Source organism: Phodopus roborovskii, unplaced genomic scaffold, assembly GCF_943737965.1.
Source record: "Phodopus roborovskii unplaced genomic scaffold, PHOROB, whole genome shotgun sequence".
Lineage (NCBI taxonomy): Eukaryota > Metazoa > Chordata > Mammalia > Rodentia > Cricetidae > Phodopus > Phodopus roborovskii.
Window position 1 is genome coordinate 15256955 of NW_026126511.1, and position 20759 is coordinate 15277713.

The following is a 20759-nucleotide window of genomic DNA, read 5'->3' on the forward strand; positions in this document are numbered from 1 at the left end:
CAGAGCATGGCAGAAAGGGTTTGACTTGGACCTACACTTACACACTTAGACCCGAATTGTACCTAAGATTAGTAAACATTCATTGAGCTTACTCTATTGACTCTTTAACAGAAGGGCGCTTTATATAGGGGCCATCATGATTTTTTCCCCCACAATGATGTGGTTACTAATTAGGGAGCTTGAGATGAGAACATAGGCAGAAAGGAAGCGTATCCTCCAGATGCATTTACCTTGCTATGCATCTATGTTGCTGCCCCTTGCTACAGCCCTACAAATGCTTAGCTAGATCTTTTATGATGGGGATGTTCTGTCTGTGGCAGCATCAATTTTGGTCAGCAGATGCCCTTATCTTCTCTCTTGATCTACCAAGATTCCTGAGGGGGAGGGCAACTAGTCAGCCATGGGGTTCTTCCCTCATTTCTTTAAGTAACATGAGTCATGTGCATTGAGGCATTTAGAGAACAAACATCTTTTACTCAGAACAAGCAAATTTAAATTAAGATACATTTCGAGAAGAATGGAGGAATTCTCTGAGCTTGGGAGTGCATATAAATTTGAACAACCAAGTTTAAAAGTAGAAGGCAATTATTTGTTTCATCTCTGATATTTGTACAGACAATACACATTTAGGGGGTTAAGAATCTACTAGACCTGAGTTTAGTCCCATTGATACCATCACTTGCAATATTGTTACTTCAGGTAGTTATTACCTTCATCGTCAACATCTACAAAATGGGGATAATAATAACGATGGCTATATGTTAATGGAAATAATTTCTGGTTGAAAGAAAACCTTCTGTGAATTGCAGCTGTTATTATTATTATTATTATTATTATTATTATTATTATTCACTGTTCCAACTAAGATTACACAAGTAACTGAGTAGTACTAAAAGCCTGTTCTTCTGTCTCAATTACTATAATTCCTCCTGTTTATTTCAAGAAGAGAGATCTGTATTTCAATATCAACATTGACATCAACTATTAAAACATTTATAGCTGACCAGGAAAAGCAGACTGACAGCATCATCTTACCAATTTAGCTTTGTTAAATATCTCTAGTTGTTGCTTGGTAATAGCCATTTTATTATTCTAACTTTACATCAGCATTTGATCAATTTTGGAAAATGTTCCTTGGTACATATACCAAAAAAATTCTATTTTTACTCTCTCAACTCCACGTAGCACATCACATTGATAGACCACATCATTTTCAAAGAATTTGTCACACCAAGATCATATTTTTCTGAGAAGAACATGAACAAATCAGAGCATCGTTGCTGAAGTAACACTGGGACTTGTGAGAACTGTCAGAATGTGATTGAAGAAAGCTCTCACAGCTTTCAGAAAATAAATTCTACCTTTACAGAGTTTATACTTTATTTTTGATGCATAAACTGCAATCATAAAATTAACTCCAAGAAAATACAATTTTTAATGAGAATATTTTTTTTCTCCATATTTTATTGATGAATAAAATAAGATTGGGGACAAAGAACCACTATTTCCTACAATAAAATATAATGGTAATGTATGTCTTTAATGTCTTCAAGAACCTTTAAGACTAATGAATTCTAAAGCCAAAACACCTCTTTTGTAAAGAAACAGGAATCAGAATGAAATTTTAAGGTTAACTGTGTTTATATGCATGAGCGATTATTGTATAAGGACATTAATAATAAATTACAGAGATTTATAAATAAGTTATCTATGGTAAACTAAACCAGGACTTCTAAATTCCCCCGTCTCTTTGCATACATTGAGCTATTATTTAACTATAAGCTACTTTGCAATTAACTACAGATGTTTTCTAAGTTTTATGGATCTCTGCTGGCGATACACAAATCCAGATAACCATTACAGAAATTATTAATTCTGTGACCTTTACTTTATAACCAACAATTTGCCAGGGATCTTGGTTGTTTATTAGACATCACTTCAGAAATATTTATCCGTGACTGCCAGACATCTTAATTACCCTCCAATTTTTTAACTGATTATTGTGACAGCCATTACCTCCACAGGGCAGTGCAAACCGTACGCAAGAGACAGGAGACCTTCAAATAGTTTTCAAAAATCACCAGACCTGAAAAAGACCATTTACTCTGCATAATTGAAATCAAATTGCTGTGTTAACCCAACTCTCTTTTGCTCTCTCGGTTCTGATCTCAACAGCGCTGGGCGGATGAAAGAGCCCACCTGCCTCTAGTACATCCTGCTAATTCAGGGTCTTATGTCTTAGCAAAGAGATAGATGATCTAAAATGCTACGATTGTTGACGTCTGCTGTCTGATTTTTATTAGTTCTCCTCTGATTTGTATTAATTGTATCATGCATCGGGCACAATATTTATCATTACACCTGTATTCCTTTAGGAGATAGAGGACTGCCAATTTTGTAGTAAATTGAGTGTGTCAAAGACTTGGATGGATGCCAGCACCAAGACAGACACAGAAAATGTGCCTTTCCTGCAGGTGAGGGGAGACTAGACCAACTTGTATTGTTTCTGTCATCTCTATGATAATTAATTTCAACCATATTATCTGAATTAAAATGTGACAATTATTTATTCCCTAGACTGGCTTCCTGGAAGCTGTCCAATTTTATTATCCTATTTTGGAAAAAAAAAAGCACAGCTAAAATATGAACAAATCATTAAGAATTGATGCCTCCATGATGTACATATTCACATGAAAGATGACACCTTTAAGTCATGATTTTAAAACTACATTAGTAAAGAGGAAAATGTATAGAAGAATAGACCATAACTCTCCCTGGCACAGCTGGAGCGCTGTGTGATAAAAAGTGAAAAGAGCCAACTATTAGCTGGCCTTTTGGGCCTGCTGTATGGATCTCCATCGCTCACACAAATCCGTGTTGGCTCGTTTGCTGATAGTTGTGATTGACTGTTGGGTCGTATTATCCCCTGCTGTTCCCCCGCCCACACTTCTGGGGATATCAACAGCAGGAATTGTCAGTCAGGGCTCAATTGATTATCCTCAAAATTTGCTCCTGCTATTGACCATAATGGGGAAAAAATTCATGCCTCTGAATTATTCAGAATGAAAATATACACAGAAAAAAATCGATCAGGCACATCTGATATTAAAGACAAATTAAAACAGTCAGTAGAAGGGGGCTTGAGACAGCTGCTATGTACAAAGAAGGGAGCATTTTGGAGATAAAGGAAAAGAGATTTTGCTTAAAAAAAAAAGATGTTATAGCTGTCAAGGCCTTTCAAAATTAATAGCTATATTAATGGAGGCATTAGGGCTTCCTGGCCAGCTTGTTCCTTATAACTGTTGGCTCTGTTCTGGAGACCCCAGATTGGTAATTACCTCATAACAGTCCCATAGTCTTTTAAAGTTAACTGAAACGGGCCATGCTGAAGGGGTGAAATGACAGAAAAATCCTCCTGTCAAAACTGAAACACCAGCAAACACCTAGAAATGGGCATTAGACCTGATAGAATTTGACAGGAGTTAGAAATTAAACAACTGAAAAGAAATTGCTCTGTCTGCAATTGTATCTGTATCATCTGTGTTACAAACTTGTGAGCACCATGGACAGATGGTTTCTGGGCTCCTTCAGCATGTTGGGTGCCAGTGTGGGGGATGTGTGGGAAATCCTGCGTAGAAACACACTCCAGCCTAATCTTGGGGAGACAGACATTCTGTAGTGGCAGAGAAGTGGCCAGTTTCTGTCACTTATAGATCTGGTTTCTTTTCTGAGAGCCACTGAACTGCACCTTCCTCCCTTTCCCTTCATTAACGGATATGTCTAGTCCAAGCAATCAAAAATAATTATTTAGCTTCTCCATCTCATCCTGCCCAAGAGGTTTTGGTCTTAACTATTCATCTGTTTTCTTCTGCAGGAGAGGAATTTGGCTGGCAGCCTCCACACCCCAAAACTTGACCCTATCAAGGGTCAGAAATCGGCTTGGAGCGGAAGGATCTTCATTTACTAGGTAGGTGGTAACAATCTCCTTTGCTCTTGGTTGAAATGTCACTCATGAGCCTGCCCCTGGACTGCTGAGGAGAGAGACAGTTCTCCTGGGACTCTTCTGTTTTCCAGCCTGACTTCTGAAGTCCACCCTGGGAAGTCAGGACTATTCTCTCCTCTGAAATTAGCAGGGACATTAAACATCACAGGGCAGCACTTGCTCTGCCAAACCAAGATCCTTTCCTTTGTTTTGGATTCTCTCAGATTTTCTGTTTATGAGAAAAGGCACCATATGCACACAGAGACACACACAGAGAAACAGACAGACAGACACACACATACACAGACACACACAGAGAAACAGATAGACAGACACACACATACACAGACACACACAGAGAAACAGACAGACAGACAGACACACACACAGACACACACAGAGAGACAGACGGACAGACACACAGACAGACACACAGACCAATGCATAGAATTAGATGTTTATCTGTGAGATAAGACTCTGGTCCCTAGCAGGGATAACCTGAGGTTTGCTTAATGGCTGTTAAAAAGAAAAGACTGAACAAAAGGCATGTGAAGATTCTCGTCATCTTATGACATCACACAGGCAGCAGAGATTCCTTTGTTATTGACTCAGGAGCTTCCTTCCTTTGGTGGCCTGTCTCAATTCAAGATAATGATCAAAAAGAAAAAGAAGAAATCACCCTCACTCTTCCATGTTCTGGCCTTGCTTTTTTTTTTTTTTTTTTTTTTTTGGCCTACATCCAGTTTATGTTTAAGCATCTCAGATGTTCCCATACTCCAGAAGAGACAGCTCCACTCCTCTCTCTCTCTAAAACGCCAACACTCCCGAAATTCAAACATGCTTGCCCTCAATTATGAAGCTGCTTCTGGTCTGGGGGGGGGGGAATACAAAGCGACGAGAGAGGCTTTGACTTCTTCCTGCACATAGCATCTGCATGCGTGCACCTGTCTTCCTGTCTGTAGCCAGCGCACCACAGGAGCAGCAGGTTGCATTCCTACCCTGGCTATGGACAACTGCTCTAGCCATCTCCTTCCCGTACCAGCAATCTTTATCTTTCTACCAGCCGATTCCCGCTGGTGTACAAATGTGGTGTTGTTCTTCTAGCTTGAGATAAGCAAGAAAACCAGAGCAGACGAAGCAAAGCCTTCCTTGACCCCATTTCCTCGTGCTACTGTTCATTTCCCCCTCCCTCTCTACGGAAACGGAAACTCAATGCAAGTCCTGTCTATATTACTGCCGTCGACTATGCTCTTCTCCTGTACACCTGCCAATTTGTTATTCTGACAACTTCAGACTTTCAGAAAACTTGTAATTAGCTTCTTCTGGTGTTAATATTTCATGTACCCATAATACAGCAATTATAGAAAAAGGAGATCTCTCGTCACTTACTTTTACCTCAGCTCTACTCGCTTGCCTGCAAACGGGGTTGTAATGATCTCCACATATGAGACCCCGCCTTATTTGACTCATCCATTGCATGTGGCATGATTGAAGACTCTCTCTCTTGGAATACTATATATCTCCACCCATGGCTGTTCTTGGTGCTGTTTGGAAACCCCTTGACTTTTAAACACAGGAGTCCCAGAGAGCAGCCCTTGGAAGCATAATCTCTTTTCTTACATTTTCCTTGGTCTCCCTATCACTCTCATTATTTTCAACACTTTCTGTATCCTGATCACATTCATATTTTTGAAATTTAGTTGGCATTTCCCCCCATTAACAGTAGGCTCAAAAGTCAAGCTATCTGCCAGGTTGTGGTGGCACATGCCCTAAATCTCAGCACTTAGGAGACAGAGGCAGGAGGATTTCCGTGGGTTCAAGACTAGCCTGGTCCATAGAGTGAGTTCCAGGACAGCCAGGACTGTTACACAGAAAAACCTTGTCTTGAAAAAAAAGTCAAGCTATGCACTGTTAATATTTATGTGATTATTTAATATATATGTATATACATAAATATATATAGGAACTTCCAAATTATTTCTCCAACTATATGCCCTATGTCTGTCAGTGACAACTCCAGCAATCTAATTGTGTGAGAGAAACATCAGAGAAAAGATCTTTCTATTTTTCTCATGCCCTACATTAAATATCTCAGAAAATTCTAGTAACAACTTCATTGAAACATATTTGGGGTCCAGTCATTTTTCAGTATCTTCCCTGTCAGGACTCTGGTCCCAAGTTACTGTAATTGCTTCTGTAGAATTCAGCTGCATTTCTGGTTTCTGGTGTCCTTGCTTCTGCCCCTCTCCAGATCTAGCTTCCACCTGTGGTGGTCTTGTACATACATAAAGAGATTGTGTCATTGCTTTGTTTACAATGACATCTGTTTACCCAGAATAAAAACCAAAGTTCTATGAACAGTAGGGCAGACTCCAGTGGTCCGTTTTCCTAACAAATTATCAATTTGTTGCTAATCGCATCAATTATATCTTCCCACTTTCCCCATGAATCACCTTGTTCCAGTTACATTCTCCTCACAGAATGTACCTAGAATATTGCAGCCTGCTTTCACCTCAGAATCTTTATACAGTGCCCAACTCTCTCCTGTAGATTCTTTCTTCAGCTCTTCTCATGATTGAATATCTCCTCAGGTCTTGACTCAAGTGTGAGTGCTAGGCAAAGCCTATTTTGATCATACTCTAAAATTAGTCCCCCTCTTCCTCCCCGATTAATACCATTTAATTGATGCTTACCTCAGGTGGCCCACACTTACCTCAAACATATTATGTATGCCAAACAGGCCTTGGATGCCTGATCCTCTGACCTCACCTCACCCCACACCTAACACTAGAATTACAGTTGTGTTTGGCTTCATTATGTATTCTTTAAAATTATTTATAACCATCAATGTACTATTATTTTATTTTTTAAGTATTTGTTTCTACTAGAATGCAAGTTCCATAATTTCAGCAGTTCTGTGCTTTTCACTCTTAAGTGGTATATCCCCAGTGACTTTTCTATTGTCAACAACATAACAGATATTAAAAAAATGATTGTGGAATAAAAGCATGGTCACCCATATGCCTCTGTTACAAGACAGCGAAATGCTACAATCTAATGGAAGCAAAACAAAGCCTTCAAATGCGAAGCCTTTTGTGTAGAGGAAATGAGAAATGAAAGAGAGAGAGAGAAAGACAGAGATCTCTTTCACTGGTCTCTTAATGCTTGCACATTTCACTGTGTGAGACACTTAATTGAGGAATCAAGGAGAGGCCACCCAGACCAAGAGCTCAAGGTTATAAGAACTGACCCAGGGCAGAAGAGTGGCAAAGTTATTGGTGGTGAGTGAATTAAATTCTTTGGATCCAAACTGCTTCTCAAAAGAAAAAAATTTAAGTAAGCTTTCACTGGAGGGTGATAAAAAGGAATATTAATCTGCCAGAACAGTTGTTAACGCTTATAAAATACACCAGTCTTCATAATAATGGAAATTCTGAAGGCAGCCTTTCTGATTGAATCGAAAGTCAACGGAAAATCTAAGAATCGTTCACGTTGAATTATTAAGTAACTACTTCCAAATTAAGCATCTTGGATGAGCAACAAACCTAACTACATGTTGCACAAATATATGTTTTCCTCATCCCCTTGTTGGAAGAAGTTGTATTTGATACATGCAGTGCATCAATCAAGAACCTAAGAACAGGTGTGTGAAATAGCCATCCATCAAACGGGATCTTTAGCCACTCTGCAGTAGAGCTGTCTGGAACACCTTCTGTGGGTAACACAGGGAGAAGGGAAGTTGTGTACATCCATTAGTCAAATCCACAAGAGCATGGGGAACACATTGATAAAAACAGCAATGTGATTACTCCTAGACTTCCAGCTTGAGAGAAGAGCGAAATCATTGAAGCGTGTGAGAAAACTTGCTAGTATTTTTTGAATACACTTCTTTTAGGACACCTTTGGTCTGTAGAAACTTGGAAAGGTTCTGCACAGAGTTCCTTTGAGCCCTTAGTGATCTCCCCATTTGTAGCCTCATACTGCATAGTTGTAATAGCTCATGAGACAGCATCAGTATATTATTAACAATTAAATTCGGTATTTTATTAGTACCTCCTTAGTTTACTTGATATCACTTTTCTCTTTCTACCCAGAATGCCACTTTGCATTTAGTTGTCAGGTCTCTTTGGTTTCTACTCAAGTGTGAGAGGGTTTCAGATTTTTCTTCTTTTTGTTACCTTGGCAGTTTCTAAGAATACTGTCAGCATTGTTTTTTAGTGTTTCTTATTTGGGTTTGTCATGAGTAGGTTATAGTAATATGTTCTTGGAAGGGGACCTACAGAGATCTTTTTCTCTCCTCATAAATGGAATGTGCATATTATCAGTCTGATTTCTTGCTGTGGATATGAACCAATCACCTAATTTAGGGAATATTTATCAGATTTCTTTACTGTTGTAATTTTTCTTTCTCTCTTTTTTAATACTATTCTCTTTGGAAGCAAGTAATAACACTTAACTTTGTTGTAAGGAAATGGAAGTTATATTCATCTCTTTAAGAGTGGAAAAGTTATACATTATTTGGGATTCTTCATAGGGGATTTTTCTTTTATCTTACATCACCTATCTATCTGTCTATCTATCTATCTAATCTAATCTAATCTAATCTAATCTAATCTATCTGTCTATATTTTCTTCATCATCATTATCTATCATCTATATCTTATCTATCTATCTATCTATCTTTTATGTACCCATCTTTCATCTATCTTCTACTTATTTGTCTATGTTTCATCTATTGATTGTCTACTTATCATCTACCCATATGTATTCACAGATAACTATACATAAGCTTTTGCTGAAACTATTGTACCTGTGGCCACTGGGAGACTTTCTGATTTGTGCCTGTGTGCTTTTGACATATCCCATCACTGTGGTTTTATTTTCACAAATGTATTATGCAGGTATGCACACGCACATATATGTAAATACATGACTTTGTGTGGTATTCAGTATATGGCTGTGTTATCTGTATTTAAACTAAACATACTTGTGGCTGACTGTATCAGCACCTGGATCCTTTTCTTGCTTATGTATAAACATGCATTCTAACAGCAAGTATTGGAAATCCATAAATTATCATTTACCCAGCTGCCTAATTCTAGTTTAAAAATTACTAACCTATGAATTTGTGGGAAACAATTTTATCAATTAAATAACTTATGTAATATATTTCCTTTTAATATTTTATAGTTTATTCATTCATAGTATCACTTAGAATAGAAGTCCACCCCACATCTCCTTTGGTTAAGTTGTACTTAGACTTTTTTGGCTATATTCTGCCTCTAATCCTGTCTTCTCTTAGTTCCCAGAATGATTTTTTAAAATGTATAATTTATGTCTATTCTTAGTGCTACAAAGGTTTTGACAAAGGCACAGGCTCATTAATTCATGTCTACAATATCACACGGAATAGTTTTACTGTCTAAATAACTGAGTAACTTAACTTCAATCCTCACTCATGCCCCCTATTTCTGACAGTCAGTGACTACATTAGCCTCACTAGAGCTTTGTCTTTTCCAGAGTGTCCTACTGGGATCATTTAGTATGCAACCTATTCAGATGGCCTGCTTTCAGCTAGCAATATGCACTCAACATTTATCTATGGTTTTTACAGATTGTTACTTTATTATTGCTACGTGTTCCATTACATGAATATGTAAGATTTTTACATGCTTACCTATTGAAAAACGACGTAAGCCTGGGAGTGTGGCTTAGTGATAGAGCCCTTTCCTAACAATTATGATATCCCGCCCGAGCTCCAGCACAACTACCACCAACAAAAACACAGGGAACAGAACCCAATCACACACCTTTGCTTGTGTCTAATTTTGAGTCATTATGAGAAAGTGGAAATAAATCTGTGTGTACAGGGTTTATGTGGACTTAAGTTTTCAGATTACTTGAGTAAGTGGAAAAGATTATGTTTAGTTTTGCAAAGAACACTGCTTGGTTATATTTCAGAGTGGTTGGAGCATTCTGTTCCCCTACCAACAACACATAACTTTCTATCATTTCACATCCAACTATCGTTTTAGCCATTCAAAAGGCTAAGGACATCTCATTATTTTAATTTTAATTTTTGATAACAAATAATATAAGTCATCTTTTTATATGATTATTTAGAAAGAATCTGTTTTTTTTTGTTTGTTTGTTTTGTTTTTTGGTTTTTTTTTTTTGGCACACATTCTTATGCTCCCAGGTTGGCTTTGAACATCTTATGTAGCTGAAAATGATCTTTTTTCTGATAAGCCTGCCTCTACATGCTATGATTCTAGTCCTGTGCTATCAAGGCCACTATGTTTAGTGCTAGGGATAGAATTCTAAGCTTTGTTCATGCAGGATACTCTACCAAGTGGGATAATCCCCGGTTCCCAGAGTGTATAGTTCACAGGATGACAATAGCCTTGTGTTCTTGTACTGGGAGCTTATCACCATTGAGTCTGAATTTGTAGAAACTGAGAGATGAAATTTTTTTCAAGATACTTGCTAGCATGTAATTCAAGATGGCTTAAAAGAGTTCTAATAGTGTTACAAAATGGGTAAAGAAGAGAAGGCATGCCCTAACTGACAATGATTCTATTTTCTGTGTTACTTTTTATAATGAAGTCGATTCATCATCCATATAACATTAATTAAAGTTTCCTGGTTGAGGTTGTCAATTTTCAGTGACTTCTCCCTAACAATTTATACAACTCCACCTCAGCTTGACTTATCCATATTGCTCAGATTAAAGGGCTCTGGACCATTGCAAGGGCTATCCTCTAGACCAAAATGCTTCTGGCTTTAATATTCTGAGCTGGATCCGCAGAACTCTCTTACAGATGCTCAGCATTCAATCCTGAAGGCTCCACTCCATCACCAGGTAATTAGTATTTTCATTAACTTGCTTATTGTCAAGGAAAATGAGCCTTGATCATCTAATTTTTCCTCAATGAGTTGAATATTGTAATATATCTATAATTAATGTGCTTTATGCCACAAACGTGTAATGGAGTGGAAATCTGAGGCTGCTCCCAGCAGTCACTGTCAGTAAATGTTTGATGAATAAACAGAGACTTTCTAATGGGAAATGGTGGCGACTTTTATAAGCAGACACAATAAAGACTTTATTAACATACTTAAGAAGCATTCTGGGAAATAGAATGGAATGCATTATTACTGTAGGCTCCTTTTGTGAAAAGTAAATTTTACTGTCCCCATAACAAATGTTTACTTGTTTGATGCAACTTGTAGTACCAGTATTTTATGGTGTGTTTTCAAGTTTAATAGAATGAAGCTTAAATTAGATACATATTCCTTAAGGATTTGAGATTGTGTGTGTTGGGGGGGCTACTACAGATTCTTTCAGTGACTCATTTGCATAACTGGCTTAAATGGGGAAGGTTGTGACTTCAGAAAAAAAATTTTAAGAGTTCAATCACAATTTTCAAAACATTAAGCTAGCTAATAAATAGAAGAAATAAATGCATATTTAGTTTTTCCACAGAGAGTTCAATTTTAAATAGTTTAAAAGTAAAAGGGAAAAAATTAAATTTTAGAAGTGTACGTGTTTACCTCCTGGTGTTTACATTTTATTCTGTTAACATACTTTCCTTCGCTTATGAGAGCATGCCATGGTATGAGATTGGAGTTATTCTTTATTACCTGTTTACATAGAACCACGAAGTGAAAGGGTCTGGCCCCACAGCTCTGCCTTCATGCTAACAATACCAGCAATAGAATGGTTTACAATTACCTTTCCATGGTTTTATAGCTGGAAAATAGAAAGTAGGCCTGGCTGACCCTGCTTGTCTCGGTGAGCGCGCGCATTGCGGTAGGCATGGGCTTGCCTGTATTTGGCCCTCCTGCCTTACCCACTTCCCCAGTGCTTGCCCTGTTGGAATGCAAGCTTCTGTTCAGCATAGAGCTTTTCCCCTCTGAGGCTGCAGTCACCCTCTACCAGTGAGTTCAAAATCATTTTCTTGGAGAAGCTGTCCCTGGAACAATTTTTTTCTTTTTTTTTTTTCTCTTTTCTTTTCTGTGCTATTAGATCTACAAACTGTTTTCTTCTTAGAGCAATCAATGTCACCTGTTTACTCATGTAAGTTTTATCTATCTGCTACTAGTAACCAGAAATTTCTTCATCTGAATTTCTGTATATCTGTAAAAACGTACCGGGAATGGAAAGATACATCTGAATGAAATATGGTATTCTTAGTGTTAACACGGTGATAGGCACATAGTAATTACTCAGATATGCATATTTGGAAGAGATGGTATTGTCACACATGGGTCATTGAAGTATATTTATATGTCAGTGCAGTCACTTCAAGAGGCCCTGTCTTAGGTACAGTTCCATTCTTGTGAGGAGACACCATGATTATACAACTTATAAGAGTAAACATTTAGTTGGGGACTTGTGTACAGTGTTAGAGATTTAGTCCATGACCGTCATGGGAGGAAACACACATTCATGGTGCTGGATCAATAGCTTAGAGCTTTACTTCCTGATCTGCAGGCAGCAAGCAGAGGGGACCAAGCATTTATACATATGAGCCTGCACGAGTCCATTCTCTTTCAAAACAACCACAACTTCTCTGACAGATGATTAGACAGAGGGACGCTTGAAGTCCTCAGTCTCCAGCTGCTCGTGAAAGGGTCTCCTTGGATCAGTTCTCTGGCGCATAAATTGAGCCAGTATTCAGAAGAGAAGATGGTGTGAACTCAAGGTAATAGATGGGAAGAATTGGTTACCCTTGGTTTGCTATTTTATTTAAAAATGTGTGTGTGTGTGCGCGTGGTGTGTGTGTGTGTGTGTGTGTGTGTGTGTGGTGTGTGTGTGTGTGTGGTGTTATAGGAGTACAATGCCTACAGAGGACAATGGATTCCTCTGTACCTGGGTTTGGAACTGAGTGTGAGCTACCTGACCTGGGTGCTGTGAACTGAACCCCAGTCCTCTGGAAGTGCTGCAAATTCTCTTAACTGTTGAGCCCCAGCCCCAACCCCACCCCTTAAAAACAAGTTTATGATCAACTGAGATTTCTAAACACACACACACACACACACACACACACACACACACACACACACTTAAAACGTTATTTTATGTGTGTGGGTATGTGCATGCCCGGTGCCCATAAAACCCAGAGGAGTGTGCTGGATCCCCTGGGGCTGGAGTCACAAGCAGTTGTGAGCTTCTCTGTGGGTTCTGAAGGTCACTCCTAGGTCATCTGAGAGAGAAGCTAGTGCTCTAAACCACTGAGTCAAGTCTCCAGCCCCAGCTGTGATCTTCAGAGCAAAGTAGGCCAAATCAGTTATGCAACACAAATCTACATTGAGCTCCATGTTTTTTTTTTTCCATCTAATTGCTGCTTACTATACAGCCTCCTTTATACCAGCACAAGCTGCAGCCAAGGCAGACACTGCATACTTGATTTATTGTGTCTTCTCAAGGGTGATTGTGCTTGTTAATCTTTTGTGTGTTCATGTGACAGAATATCTGATTAAAACAAATTAAAAAGGATGGCTCTCAGTTTACTGAGACACAGTCTGTGGCAATGGGGAAGGCATGGTGACAGGTGACGTCACTGTGGGAAGAGAGTGTGTCTAGGATGTCCCACATCCTCTCATATTGGTGATGCGATAGCAGAGAGAGGAGGTTGGGCAAGCTAATACTTCTAAGATCCATTACATTTCATACCCAATGCCTTCTCCATCTTCCATCTCTATATATGGAGTAAGCAGCAAAATAAGATAATTTCAAATATATGATGCTGTCTAAATTAATTTTGTTTACTTATAGGACACTTAAAATATTGGGACATTTGAGAAATTATTGTGGAAGAGGGTTCTGGCTTCTATGGAAACAGATGGAAACGGATGTAGAAAACCACAACTAACCATTGGGCCAAGTTTCTGAAGTACAATCGGAGTGAGGGAGGAGTAATAATATGAACAAAGGAGTAAGCACCATGATGGGGAGACCCACAGAATCAGCTGGCCCGAGCTAGTGAGAGATCCCTGACTCAGGTCTGACAAATGGGCAACTTGCATAAGACCCAACTAGACCCCCTTAAAACAGGTGACAGTGGTGTGGCTGGGACAATAAAGAGGCCACTGGCAGTGGGTCTAAGTGCTAACACTAATGCACCAACTGTCTTAGTGGAGCCCATTCTATACGGAGAGACACCTTGCTCAGCCTAGACACAGGGTGTCGAGAGTGAAGAGGGGCCTTGGTCCTGCCTCAACAAGAAAGTGGGACAGATTTAGTAGATTTCGTAGGGGAGGCCTCACCCTCTCTGAGGGGGTAGATGGGAGGTGAGGGAGCAGTGGGGAGAGCAGGAGGAGAGGAGAGAGGGAGGGGGAACTGGTGTTGGAATGTAAAAGGAGATTTTTAAAAGGAGATTGTTGTGCCCCCCATCTGTCACTCTCTGTATGTGTGTGTATGTTCGTCCGCATGCTACATCGCATGTTTGGAAGTTGAAGAACGACTTTATTGTCAGCCCTTTACTCTTTTCTCTGAGTGATGCATGCTAATTATTAACATTATCTGAATGTTTTAAGTAATATTCTTAAATTGCATTTTATATAGCTATGCTTTGAGAATTTACACATTTACACAATGTGTTTTGGTCCCGCCCTCGTCAATTTTTCCTAGGCTCTTCCATATCCCCCCCCCCCCACGCCATCTTCTTTCATTTCTTTAAAGACACACAGAGCCCAGTTAGAGCTGCCTGAATTGTGCGATGGGTGAGGGGCTATCTCCTGAAGCATGGGCAACCTACCAGCAGCCACACCATTGAAAAAAGCTGACCCTTCCCTCCTCAGCTGACAACCGTTCCCAGATGGGGTTATTTTTGTTCTTATTCTTAATACTCTCCACCCGATATTTACTAAGGGCTGCTCCAGGCACTGTAATGCTCTGTGAGGCTATTATGGTGATCGAAGGCTCTCAAATACTCTTGAATTCCAGGATAGGAAGTGTAAAATGACAATATATGTCAACCTTTGACGTATATATACTAGTATTGCAACACCTGTTAGTGCCAACTCTGCCTTCATCTCAGCACATGGCATTGTCATCTTTATTAAAGCTGACTAACTAAGGTCTAGTATTTACCTGTTGGGGAGTAGGTGGATGTGTGCTTTTTAATTGTAGGACTGGGAGATGTCCACCAACCTCTCAGTGACTTCTGACATCCACTTCCGAAAAAGCAGCTGAAGTCAAACCAGGACATAATGGGAGATCGTTTCAACTACGACACATAGCTTCTGCCATAGTGGTTAACTATCTGAAGATACGGTTTCCTTGAATGCAAAGTGAGATAAATGGCGTACTGCTCTTGTGGTACATGCGAACATTCCAAGAAAGCTTTGGACAAGGTAAGGGTGGATGGTATTAAAAACATTACAAAGGGCCTGAGAGACAGCCCAATTGTAAGAGTGCTGGCTGTTCTTCCTGAGAACCTGGGATCAATTCCAAGCACCCACTCAGTGACTCACCATCATTGTAACTCTAGTTCCAGAGGGTCTGACGTCCTCTGAGGTCACCAGGCATATACAAAGAACTCAAGAAGCTAGTTACCACAGCACCAAATAATCCAATTAAAAAGTGGGGTATAGAACTACATAGAGAATTCTTAATAGAGGAATCTAAAAAGGCTAAAGACACTTAAGAATGTGCTCAACATCCTTAGCCATCAGGGAAATGCAAATCAAAACAACTCTGAGATATCACCTTACTCCTTCCAGAATGGCTAAAATTAGAAACACCAATGACAACTCATGCTGGAGAGGATGTGGAGAAATGGGAACACTCCTCCACTGCTGGTGGGAGCACAAACTTGTACATCCATTTTGGAGATCAGTATGGTGATTCCTCAGGAAAATGGAATCAGTCTGCCACAGATCCAACCATTCCACTCTTAGGCATATACCCAAAAGATGTACATTCATTCAACAAGGACATCTGTTCAAATATGTTCATAGCATCATTATTTGTAATAGCCAGAACCTGGAAGCAACCTAAATGCCCCTCAACTGAAGAATAGATAAAGAAGATGTGGTACATTTACACAGTGGAGTACTACTCATCAGAAAAACAAACAAACAAACAACAACAACAACAACAAAAATGGAATTGTGAAATTCACAGGCAAATAGATGGAACTAGAAGAAACCATTCTGAGTGAGTAACTCAGACACAAAAAGACAAACATGGTATGTACTCACTCATATATGGATTTTAGATATAGAGCAAAGGATCACCAGCCTACAATCCATACTGCCAGAAAAGCTAGGAAACAAGGAGGATCCTAAGAGAGCCATACATGGTCTCCCTGAGAAGAGGAAAGGGAGAAGATCTCCTGAGAAAATTGGGAGCATGGTGGGAGGGGAGAGGGAGTTAGGAGAAAGAGAGGGGGAGGAAACGAGGGGAGAGGACATGAAGGAGCAAGAAGACTGAGTAGGGGAAGAATTAAGGGGAACAAGAAAAGAGATACCATAATAGAGGGAACCATTATAGGTTCCCTGGCATTAGGGAAATGTTCAGAGACCTACGAGGATGACCCCAACTAACAATCTGAGCAATAGTGGAGAGGCTGCCTTAAATGTCCTTCCCTGATAATGATATTGACAACTACTTTATATGCCATCTTAGAGCCTCCATCTAGTAGGTGATGGAAGCAGATACAGACATCCATAGCTGAACACTAAGCCAAACTCCTGGAATCCAGTTCCAGAAAGGGAGACGTGATGAGCAAAGGGGTCAAGACCAGGCTGGAGAAATTCACAGAAACTGCTGACCTGAACAAGAGGGAGCTCATGGACTCCAGACTGATAGGACCCACCCAGGCCGCCTGAATGTGGTTGTTAGTTAGGAGGACTGGGCAGTCTATGGAGCCTCTGGTAGTGGATCAGTATTTATCCCTAGTACATGAATGGACTTTGGAAGCCCATTCCAAATAGAGGGATAGTCACTCAGCCTAGACACATGGGGGAGGGCCTAGGCCCTGCTCCAAATGACATGACAGACTTTGAAGATCCCCCATGGAAGGCCTCACCCTCCCTGAGAAGCAGAAAGGGGATGGAATGGGGGTTGGAGGAGCAGGGGAGGAGTGGAGGGTGAGGGATCTGGGATTGGCATGTAAATAAGCGTGTTTCACACTTAAATAAAATATTATCATAAAAAAGAAAAAAATGAAAATTGATATTTACATATATATTACTAATAATGTGTCTGGTTCATTTGCTTAGAAAGAGTGAAAGTTTTAAAACTAAACTTCCATAGGTCAAACACTAGGCCAGTTAGCCAAGAGTTAAGTTCTTCATTGTCTGTATGTTGTTCTCTGAAATGCTGTCTTTAAGTTTATAGGAGCATCAGAGAAAATAATTTATGGTCACCCAACAGATCTCAATCCCTTCCTAATAAATGATAAATGATACTGTTCTTGATACTGTTCATACTGTTCTGGTATCCTTTTGTTTTAACATGCAGGTAAGAGCTACAATCATTCTAACAACTTTAGAACCTTAACTTGAAACAAGCATTTTAATAATTAAAAATTGTGGACATTGATCAAGAGAAAAACAGGATTGTACACATGTGGAATTTTCTTAATCCTGTACACAATTGTAGGCAGAAAATCAATTATTTTTATGTCAATACTTAGAACTTCAACAATTGAGAAGTTTTTTTTTAAAGAGACATTTTATGCATTTGCCTGCTCCCTAAAAATGCAATTTTGCCTTCCAATGTGAGAGTTAGATAAGAAAACACATCACTTTATTCATGAACTCAATTGCAAAATCTTTGACGAACATTCTGCTTTTCGTTAATTTCTTGGGCATACAGAGCACATCTCACTGTGTGGTACCCAAGTGCAAAAGTGTCACCAGCTGTCTTTCCTCACTCTTGTTCCATGCAACAATATAGTTCTTGAGTTAATAAAACATTGGAGCCGAATAGGCAAATGTTGCAAAGCACATACTTCAGTGACCATGGGCATATTTAAAACAGGTCATGCTGTCTGTTCAAATGATACAGTCACAGTGAACCTTAAATGACAAACACCACGTGTGCCATTCCTTTCTTAGGTGCTGCCGAATGATTGTCCTAGATTTTTAGTGATTGCATCTTTCTGTTGCAACTTTTTTTTTTTTTTAAACAATCCTAGTGATACCAAAAGAATTCTTCAAGAAAATAGCACCAAGGAGAACCACAAGCTAAAATATAAAACTCATAAAGTCTTTTAAAAACCTGGAATAAAAGTGCAGGAACCATGATGTTTTGTTTTCCTGGACCAAGATAGAGAACAAAATTGGCAAAGGGATCCCTGTGAAGGAGTCAGCATCCTAAGGCACACTGACACTTCCTTAATGGACTGTAGTACACACAAACATAATTAATCACGTGGAGGAGGCATTGCTAAGGTTAAGACTGAGGTCCCGGGTTTTTAATGGAAATGTTCCGAGCCTGAGCTAAAAGAACATCTTCCCTCTCTGGAGCATTAGGGCATCTGTCATAGTTAACTCAGAATAGTTCAGGAGTTCAGTAAAATATCAGATGGAGTTCAGCACTTTTATTTCTTGGGGTATTAAAACTATATATAATAAGGGGGGAAAGGGTGTTATGATGAACTATTCGCCATCATGTGGGCAACATCAAAGAGGTTAAACTTAGAAATTCTTCTGAAATAGCAGGAAAAATATTCTCCAGTTGTAGCTATTTCTTTTTGTGTTTTTATTTTATTTTTTTTAAGTTGTTTTATTTGTTCTTCTTAAGGCACCGAAGGAAACTAAAGGCGAACACCTAAGGGAAGGCACAGGCTTAGTCCAAAGGAGGGAAACTTGAGTACATTTCATTTCTTATTTTAACAGACCAGGTTAATGGACTCATTTATTTTGGCTCCTGGAGAAAGTGTCAACAGGTAAAAATAGAGTTTCTGAGGGAGCCACTGGTTGTTAAGTGTATGGTTGCTCTCTCTGTTACTTTTTATGGAGAAATGCATCCTCTTAATCTCTGGGGGGGGGATGGTCAAGGGGAATGTGGTTCTCCAGTGACCATGGAAAAAGACAGTGGAATGGATTCCTGGCAAAACACGCTATGTTATCTGGGGGGGGGGGGGGAGGGCAAAATGCACACTTGAAAAGACTGGCTGTCTTTGATCCACTGAAGCCGATGAACACTCTGTCATCATCCAGTACCAGATCGAATTCTTTCTGTCTGCTGATGTTCTGATTCCTGCAAATAGTTAACACGCGTGCACTTGGAGAAGCGTGAGCTCGATAAACAGGGTGTGGGACAGAGGAAACTGGGGGCGGGATGGAGGTGTTGGGTTAGTGAAGGGCTGACGATGATTTAGAGTCCTCTGTTATGAGTTTGGAAGAGGAGCGTGAACAGGTGCCTCTCATGGAGGTTACAATATGTGGTATTTAACTGTGCTACTGGATGTGTTAAACCTAAGCTGCTTTCATGTGCCTTCATTTTTAACCTTCGCGAGTACATCACGATCAGATGAAAGTGACTAAAGCTTTCAGCTCAGTCTTGCTGATTTAGAGATATATTTCTAGCTGGGACTGTGTGGAGTGACTGCTTTCATATCCCCAACCTCAATAGGTGGAAAGGCAAGTGGTGGTCCCTCTAGATCCCGGTGCAGCTCGATCCTTTGACCTAATGGGCTGCATCCCTAGGGCAGGAACATTCTTCGCTTTCTTTATGGATCTCTCTGTCTTTCTGTGGGTTCTTTGAGATTACTGATGATTATGGGAAGGGAGAGTGTTTCCTTTTAGAATCAAAGGCGCACAGAGAGTACCACATGGCTCACATATACTTTGATTTGAAGAAATAGCAAGTCCCAAGTGTAACTATGAGGAAAGTGGAAAGAGCTATCAACCCTTCCATCCAGCAACAGTTGCGTTTACGTGGCTCTGTCTCCCTGTATGTGCAGACCCTTTGCTTGGTGTTACAAATTAGTGTCTTGCTAGAGCTAAAGAAACCCGAGGATTGGCCTGGACTTAAAAAGCTTGGTTCTTTGAAATTCTTTGAGTTTTCCAAACTGTCAATTAGCTTAGATAAAAATGCAAATCAAAGAAAAACTTTCTCAGTCTTTTAAAATATAAATTCATAGCTCAGTTTCCTGGCCCATCTTTTAGGAGCTCCCACCTCTGCTCCCACTACAAACACGGTGCATGGATTTTAGAAAGGCCCTCTGAATCAACTAGGAAAGGCACATATGAACTCACAGCAAGGCCAAGTACAGGGCCTCTGTGGGTCTGCACCAGGACCTCTGTGTATATATTACGGCTTTTAGCTTAGTATTTTTGTGGTCTTCCTGACTGTGAGAACGAGTGTGTCTCTGACTCTTGTGTCTGCTCTTGGGGCTCTTTTCCTCCTGGTGGGTTGCCGTGCCCAACTTTGATGTCATAGATTTTTTTTTTTTAATTCATCTTACTATATTTGAATTTTTCATGTTCGGTTGTCATCGCTTAGACGCCCGCTCTTTTCTAAGGAGACATAGAAAGGAGTGGATCTGGAAGGGAGGGGGTGGGGGGAACTGGGAGGAACTGGGAGGAACAGAGGGAAACTGTAATCAGGAGATATTTTATGAGAAAAAAAGCAAAAGAAAACAGAAATGAACAAACTACCGTTTCAAACATACATGTACTCACAATACTTTTACAGAGAAGTTTGGCATGCAAGGTACACACACACAACTTTGGATATTTAAATCTTACTTGGTTAAACGCAAGATTCAAGCATATATCGGATGAACATGATATCTCTCTCATGTAACTTTAT